General features: G+C 40.0%; 1 pseudogene; it reads left to right on the forward strand.

Moving 5' to 3' along the window:
• Positions 1-437: 437 nt before the first annotated feature.
• On the forward strand, positions 438-1,414 carry LOC147342328 (olfactory receptor 8D2-like; annotated as a pseudogene).
• Positions 1,415-8,170: the final 6,756 nt, after the last annotated feature.

The raw sequence follows: 8,170 nt of genomic DNA on the forward strand, positions 1-8,170 counted from the left end.
GGAATTCTCCAGGCCAGAAGGGAGTGGGTAGCCATTCCCTTCTCCAGGCGATCTTCCCAAGCCAGGGATCGAACCCAGGTCTCCCACATTGCAGGCAGATTCTTCATCAGATGAGCCATCAGGGAAGCCCATTTTACACATGGTATTGTATATATGCCAGTGTTACTTTCTCAATTCATCCCACCCTCTGCTTCCCCAGCTGTGTCCACAAGTCCACTTTTCATGTCTGCATCTCTACTCCTGCCCTGCAAATAGGTTCATCAATACCACGTCCTTGAGCTTTTAAGAGATCACTGGAAAGGATGAAGACAAGGGACAGATGAAAGATGGACCCAATCAAGACAGGACCTGTCATGCTGCTTTGGGAATCAGAAAATAACTCGAATGCACCTATTTTGTCTCACTTCTTTCTGCAGATAATATTTTGTAAGGAATGACTAAACCATTCTTCAGGGAGTGAATTTATCCTTGAAGGGATAACAAAATGCCCAGAGCTTCAATTGCCACTCTTCCTCCTGTTCCTTGGAATATATGTTGTCACAGTGGTGGGGAACCTGGGCATGATCCTCTTAATCTGTATCAGTTCTCAACTTCACTCTCCAATGTACTATTTTCTCAGACATTTGTTATTCACTGATCTCTGCTACTCCTCTGTCATTACTCCAAAGATGCTGGTGAACTTTGTGTTAGAGAAGAATATTATTTCCTTCCTGGAATGCATGGCCCAGCTTTACTTCTTCCTTATTTTTGTAATAGTAGAAGATTATCTTCTCACTGCCATGGTGTATGTTCATTATGTTGCAATCTGCAGCCCACTGTTTTACAATATTATCATGTCCCATAGGGTCTGTTCCATAATGATGGGTGTAGTATATTCACTGGGCTTGTTTGGGGCCACAGTTGATACTACCCGCATGTCAATGTTGTCCTTCTGTGGGTCTCATATTATCAGTCATTATTTTTGTGATATTTTTTCCTTTGTTCAGTCTCTCTTGCTCTAGCACAATGAGATAGTGTCATTTATCATCTGAGGAGTTAATACCTTGTCACTGATACTGGCTGTACTCATCTCTTATTCTTTCATCCTCTCTAGCATCCTCTGTATTCACTCAAGGGATGGTTGAAAACCTTTGGCACTTGTAGGTCTCATCTCATGGCTGTGGGTGTCTTTTTAGGGTATATAACATTTATGCACTTCAGTTCCCCTTGTAGCAATACCATGGAGCAGGAGAATGTGTTCTCCATGTTCTACACCACCGTGATCCCTGTGCTGAACCCCTTGATCTACAACTTAAGGAACAAGGACGTGAAGAATGCACTGAGGAAGTTGCTTGGGGAAAAGTAGTCACCCCAACAGAGGAGATTTTCACAGAGAGGATGATGAAGTGAACCAAATGAAAAGTTTTCATGAGCTCTGTGTTATTTCTTTCTGTCCTGTAGAGACAAAATTCACTGTTAATTATGAAATATATATTTGTACTTGAGAATGTTTGAGGCATTTTGGTCATTTTTTATCAAACAATAAGTAATAGCCAATATAATCTTTGGAAATTTTACTTGTATTCTAGGAATAGGATTTAACAGAAGAGGGAGGGCACGTGAACAACAAAAACAAAAAAGAATTTGTTGAAGATATTAATTTTGAAAGTGCTTGATAAATAAGGAATGGATTTAGGGTTGTCTTTGAAAAGAGATGATGTTAACTTATTCAACATCTTGAAGGGCAGGCATAGAGGTATCTTTAAACTTCCAAGGGAAGCTTTTTTTTTTTTTTTTTTTCTGGCTGAAATCCATTATATTGAAATATTGAGAATATCGGTATCATGACAGAGCTGTGAGGGTTGCAGTACTTATAATAAAGAACCACACACAGGTGGTTTGTGGTGTGTGAGGGGAAAGCATGTTTAGGGTGAAGAGGTCAAGGTAACAGTTGTCAAAGTTAGCCTAGTCTTATCATATTCAGTTAAGATCAATTATAACTAACCTAAAATCTCACATTGCCTTTCTTTGGAGGCTATCACTTAAGCCATAACTAATCCATTAAAAGTCTAGTAGAGTGTGGTTCCAGCTTGGGGAATTGAACTTACTTTATTTTGTATTAGAATAATCAGTTTAATGAGGGAAATGCTGTTTCTTTTCTCCTGGAATTGTATATAGCTCTTTCCCACCCACCCTCTGTATGAATCACAGTGGTTTTTTGTTTGTTTGTTTTTATCACCTTGTGACTTTGCCTGTATCCACCATTTCCCTCTGGTGCAGGAATCTAGCCTTCTTCAAGATCAGAAGCACAACCTCCTTGGTGGTTCCTTGCCTTGCCACATCATTTTGGGCATCAGTGCATAACTTCCATTTTATTCTACTCTTAAGTATGGGGATTTTAGAGGTATATGCATGAAGTGGCTGGGGATCAAGCTAAATGATTTATTTTGTCCTTGTTCAATGACTTGAATAAGAATACTGAAAAACTTTTAATTGGGTTTGCGACTGGTATGAAGTTGAGATAACAACTAATTTAGTGGGTGAAACAATGATGATTCTCAAAGACCTCCAGAAGCTGGAATGATGAGCACAATTAATGAGATTAAAATGTACATGGATAATATAAAATTTATACTTTTACCAAAATGATGAGAGGAAAAGACTGGTTAATTGTAGAGAATCAAGAACTTTTAATGACAACAGAGTCAATAAAATAAGAGTACAGCTTCTTTAAAAGTTAGTGTTACCTTGGCTGCAATAGCTGCATTTTAGCGGAGTAAGAAAACTTAAAAAAAAAAAAAATCATTTGCATTATAATGATTAGAATACTTCCATTTGAATGTAATTCATTCAGTGGATATCACTTTTCAAAGGCCTATGGCTCGTTATGCGTTCTGAGGACCATGGAATTGATGAATAATCATACATCCATTCCTATATTCATTCTCTTGGTTATTCATATAGCAAAGGTTGCAGTACATACCTAGCATTATTCCTCATACTGGTGATAAAGAGATGAATAAAAGCACAGAAGTCCTTATCTTCATTAGATCTAGGTTTTAATATCAAAGAAAGAAAATCAACAAGGAGACATATATGTAATGTAATAATAGGTCACAAAATAGTTTTAAAATAAAAACTAAATCAGGCAAAGCAAGAAAATATGGCGGAGGGATGGTTAGATTCAAAAAAGATAAAAAGGGTAGAAGTTTGGTTGTGAAACTTGTGGTAGTTTTTGCCACAGGGAGGCATGAGGAAGAAATTATAGATAGTCACATTTTTTTAACAATTTAAGAAAGCCTTTTTCTCAAATATTTCATTTCCATACCATCACCACGAGTGTGTGTACCTCCAGCCTCAGGATGCTCATTTCCTGGCCTGAACACAGCTCACATCTAAGAAGGTGAAATTTGGGGCGACATCTTTCTCTCAAGGAGCTATGGCAAATCTTTGTTTTGGGCCTTCTATTAGTTCTCTGAGGCAACTGTAATGACTCATTATGTGAAAAAGAAAGTGAAAATGTTAGTTGCTCTGCTGCTGCTGCTGCTAAGTCGCTTCAGTCGTGTATGACTCTGTGGGACCCCAGAGGCGGCAGCCCACCAGGCTCCGCCGTCCCTGGGATTCTCCAAGCAAGAACACTGGAGTGGGTTGCCATTTCCTTCTCCAACGCATGAAAGTGAAAAGTGAAAGTGAAGTCGCTTAGTCGTGTCCGACTCTTAGCGACCCCATGGACTGCAGCCCACCAGGCTCCTCCATCCATGGGATTTTCCAGGCAAGAGTACTGGAGTGGGTTGCCAATGCCTTCTCCGAGTTGCTCAGTCATGTCCTATTCTTTTGTCAATCCATGGACAGTAGCCCACCAGGCTCCTCTGTCCATGAGATTTCCCAGGCAAGAGAACCAGAATGGGTTGCTATTTCCTTCTCCAGGGGATCCTTCCTGACCCAGGGATCCAACCCAGGTCTCCATCTGAGCCACCAGGGAAGCCCAATAGATTACCATAATGGAACTTTGGTTCTCTCACAGTTCTGCAGGTCAGACATCCAAAAATCAAATGAGTGAACAAGACCCTACTCCCCCCTAGAGACTCTAGGGAGAATCCGATCCTTGTTTCTCTTGGCTTCGGTGGAATTCCTTGGTTTGTGGCTGCATCACCAGAAACTCTGCCTGACTGGTTACATCGCCTCCTCCTGTTTATTGTGAAATCACCCTCTGCTTCCCTCCGATAAGCCTGTATTTGATTGTATTTAGGGCCCAAAGAAAGGCAATGCCAAAGAATGCTCAAACTCCCTCTCAATCGCACTCATCTCACACACTACTAAAGTAATGCTCAGAATTCTTCAAGCCAGGCTTCAGCAATATGTGAACCATGAACTTCCAGATGTTCAAGCTGGTTTTAGAAAAGGCAGAGGAACCAGAGATCAAATTGCCAACATCTGCTGGATCATGAAAAAAGCAAGAGAGTTCCAGAAAAAACATCTATTTCTGCTTTATTGACTATGCCAAAGCCTTTGACTGTGTGGATCACAATAAACTGTGGAAAATTCTGAAAGAGATGGGAATACCAGACCACCTGACCTGCCTCTTGAGAAACCTATATGCAGGTCAGGAAGCAACAGTTAGAACTGGACATGGAACAACAGACTGGTTCCAAATAGGAAAAGGAGTATGTCAAGCTTATATATTGTCACCCTGCTTATTTAACTTATATGCAGAGTACATCATGAGAAATGCTGGGCTGGAAGAAGCACAAGCTGAAATCAAGATTGCTGGGAGAAATATCAATAACCTCAGATATGCAGATGACACCACCCTTATGGCAGAAAGTGAAAAGGAACTAAAAAGCCTCTTTATGAAAGTGAAAGAGGAGATAAAAACGTTGGCTTAAAGCTCAACATTCAGAAAATGAAGATCATGGCATCTGGTCCCATCACTTCATGGGAAATAGATGGGGAAACAGTGGAAACAGAGTCAGACTTTATTTTTTGGGCTCCAGAATCACTGCAGATGGTGATTGCAGCCATGAGATTAAAAGATGCTTACTCCTTGGAAGGAAAGTTATGACCAATTTAGACAGCATATTCAAAAGCAGAGACACTACTTTGTCAACAAAGGTCTGTTTTTTCAGGGCTATGGTTTTTCCAGTGGTCATGTATGGATGTGAGAGTTGGACTGTGAAGAAAGCTGAGCGCTGAAGAATTAATGCTTTTGAACTGTGGTGTTGGAGAAGACTCTTGAGAGTCCCTTGGACTGCAAGGAGATCCAACCAGTCCATTCTGAAGGAGATCAGCCCTGGGATTTCTTTGGAAGGAATGATGCTAAAGCTGAAACTCCAGTACTTTGGCCACCTCATGCGAAGAGTTGACTCATTGGAAAAGACTCTGAGGCTGGGAGGGATTGGGGGCAAGAGGAGAAGGGGACGACAGAGGACGAGATGGCTGGATGGCATCACTGACTCGATGGACATGAATCTGAGTGAACTCCGGGAGTTGGTGATGGACAGGGTGACCTGGCATGCTGCGATTCATGGGGTCACAAACAGTCGGATGCGACTGAGCAGCTGAACTGAACTGGACAAATCCAACTCTGAATCAACTGTATTGATACATCACTCATGTGTAAACTTTGCTAGAGATCCTTGGATGGTTTACAAATGGATTTTGTTAGAGAAGGGAGTTCAGTGGTAAAACCCTGGTATTTCTGGCAAGCCTAGAACAGAAAAGCTGAGGGGACCCTTAAACGCTACAATTTTCTTTGATAGTGATGAGATGGTTGGGTGCATCATCAACTCAATGGACATGAGTTTGAGCAAAGTCCAGGAGTTAGTGAAGGACAGGAAAGCCTGGCATTCTGCATTCCATGTGGTTGCAAAGAGTCAGACATGATTGAGCGACTGAATAGCAACAATTAAGTCACCAAGAAAACATGCCACAATTATCCTAGAATAGGAAAAGTGCTTGAAAGGTATAATAAACAAAAATGGATCTAGGTTGCTGAAGCCATTCAATGATATAAACTCCTGTCACCGGAAACACTATAGGAGCAGACACAGAAACATCATTGCATTCTGGTAATTAAAGATGAGTTCAGAGGGAAAGATTCATGGAAAAAATATCTTAGGGTCCCAGGAGATTTCTGACCTGTATAAGGCTCTGAGTCCTTAGATAGGAAAGGCAGACAAGACTTTTGTCTATATTACCAAACTCTGCGGTTCACAGCATTTGACCTCTAGAAGACTGCCACATTTTTAGTTTGGCGGAAGTTCTGTGCTTACTCACTCAGTCATGTCCCACTCTTTGCAACCCATGGACTTTAGTCTGCCAGGCTAAGTAAACAAAATGTGATATGTACATACAATGCAACATTATTTGGCCTTAAGAAAGAAATTATGACTCTCACCATAACATGGATGAACCTTGAGGAGATTATGCTTAGTGAAATAAACTGAATACAAAAGGAGAAAAACGTTATGATTTTGCTTATATGTAGTATCTAGTGTAGTCAAATCCATAGAGACTGAAAGAAGTGTGTTACCAGGACCTGGGAAGAGGAGGCATGGGGAATTCTTGTTTAATGAGTATAGTTTCAATTTCTGGGGATGATGGTGATGATGACTGAACAGCAATGTGAATGTACTTTATGGCACAGAACTGTACACTTTAAAGTGGTCAAAATAGTACATATGTATATTTTATTACAATCTTTAAAAAGAAAAATAAAGGACAGTCTTACATTGAATGTATTTACCTGTAAGGAACAATATATTTTATTAGTTTCCTCCATTTTATTCTACTGACTGATGAAATCGTAGTCAAGAACCAGCAACTGCCTTTCAGTAATCACTGATCTTATTTCACTGTGTTTCAGAATCCTCATAGGTGACATGAAAATATAAAATAAGAAGCTTATTTGGGGATCTTTACTACTCTTGGGAAATAATAGAAATAGGCAGGTACAGGGGATGATTGATTATTTTTGAAAAAAATAAATTATTAAATACTGAGCACTCTGATAATCTCCAGGCTCAATAGTTCTTGGGGGACCTGTGAATATATCTAATGATGTCCCTACGTTTAACAAGCTGCAAATAAACATTGAATAATGTAACACCCTCTTTCTTTTTAAGACTAGGAAACTGAATATCATAAGGTTTTATTTAAAAGAGTTTGTTCTGTCAGATGAATTTTGATGTTTTACTTTTAGCCAAGTCAAATAATTCAGTCATCGATATATAAATGTGCATGTCAGCCAGTCGAAGGGGATTTGTTCTTTCTTGGTGATTACAAGAACCTGTTTCCTAAGCAAAGCAAGCAATGCCAAAGAACTTAATTCTCTGAGCAGTATCAGGATAAGTGTCCAGTTTTATTCATGGCAGTTGTACCCAATCTAATAGAGGACAGTTGGTGATTAGCAGTGCTGCTAACCATGTGCAATGTTTATAATTTATCCAGAAGGAGACTTGCCCTACTGTTCTTTCCACTTGATTATGTCCACCCTTCTCCTCTCTTATTAATCTCATCTTGTCACTTCCTCCTAACTTGGGTTACAACCTTCTGCAGGAGTGTTTCCAATCTGAGTTCACCTACGTCCGGTGCAGAAAGCATCAATGGGATTTCCATATGACTCTGAGCTTTCACTTCCCTGGAGTGCTTCTTCTGCTTCTGCTAAGTCACTTCACTTGTGTCCGACTCTGTGCGACCCCATAGATAGCAGCCCACCAGGCTCTCCCATCCTTGGGATTCTCCAGGCAAGAACACTGGAGTGAGTTGCCATTGCCTTCTCCAGGAGTGCTTCTAGTTGATGTATTTATTACTTGTCCTTATCTTCTTGTACACCAGCCCCCATAAGTCTCCACAAGATAAAAGATAAAAGCTTAGATATAAACCCAAGTAACACATTAATTATTGGAAAGAATATTAGACAAAAAAATCCTACTTCTCATTTATCTTGAAACATTGTTCTCAGGTCATTAGGAGATAAAGAAGAGGCTTTTCAGCTCCTTAGCCCTGCTTTATTTCCTTTTTGTCTTGGAAGCATTTGCCAAATGTACACCCTTTGGAATAAAGAGCCTTCAATGCCGATAATGCTCAATACTTCCAATGACTCTCAAAATATACAAATCTGCAGACACAAGTGTTTAAAATCTAAGCCCCTCAAACATTTAAAATAATTTTATCACTCACACCAAGATGA

This window comes from Bos grunniens, chromosome 29 (assembly GCF_055505025.1).
Source record: "Bos grunniens cultivar Pamir isolate PY7600 chromosome 29, Bosgru_T2T1.0, whole genome shotgun sequence".
Taxonomy (NCBI): domain Eukaryota; kingdom Metazoa; phylum Chordata; class Mammalia; order Artiodactyla; family Bovidae; genus Bos; species Bos grunniens.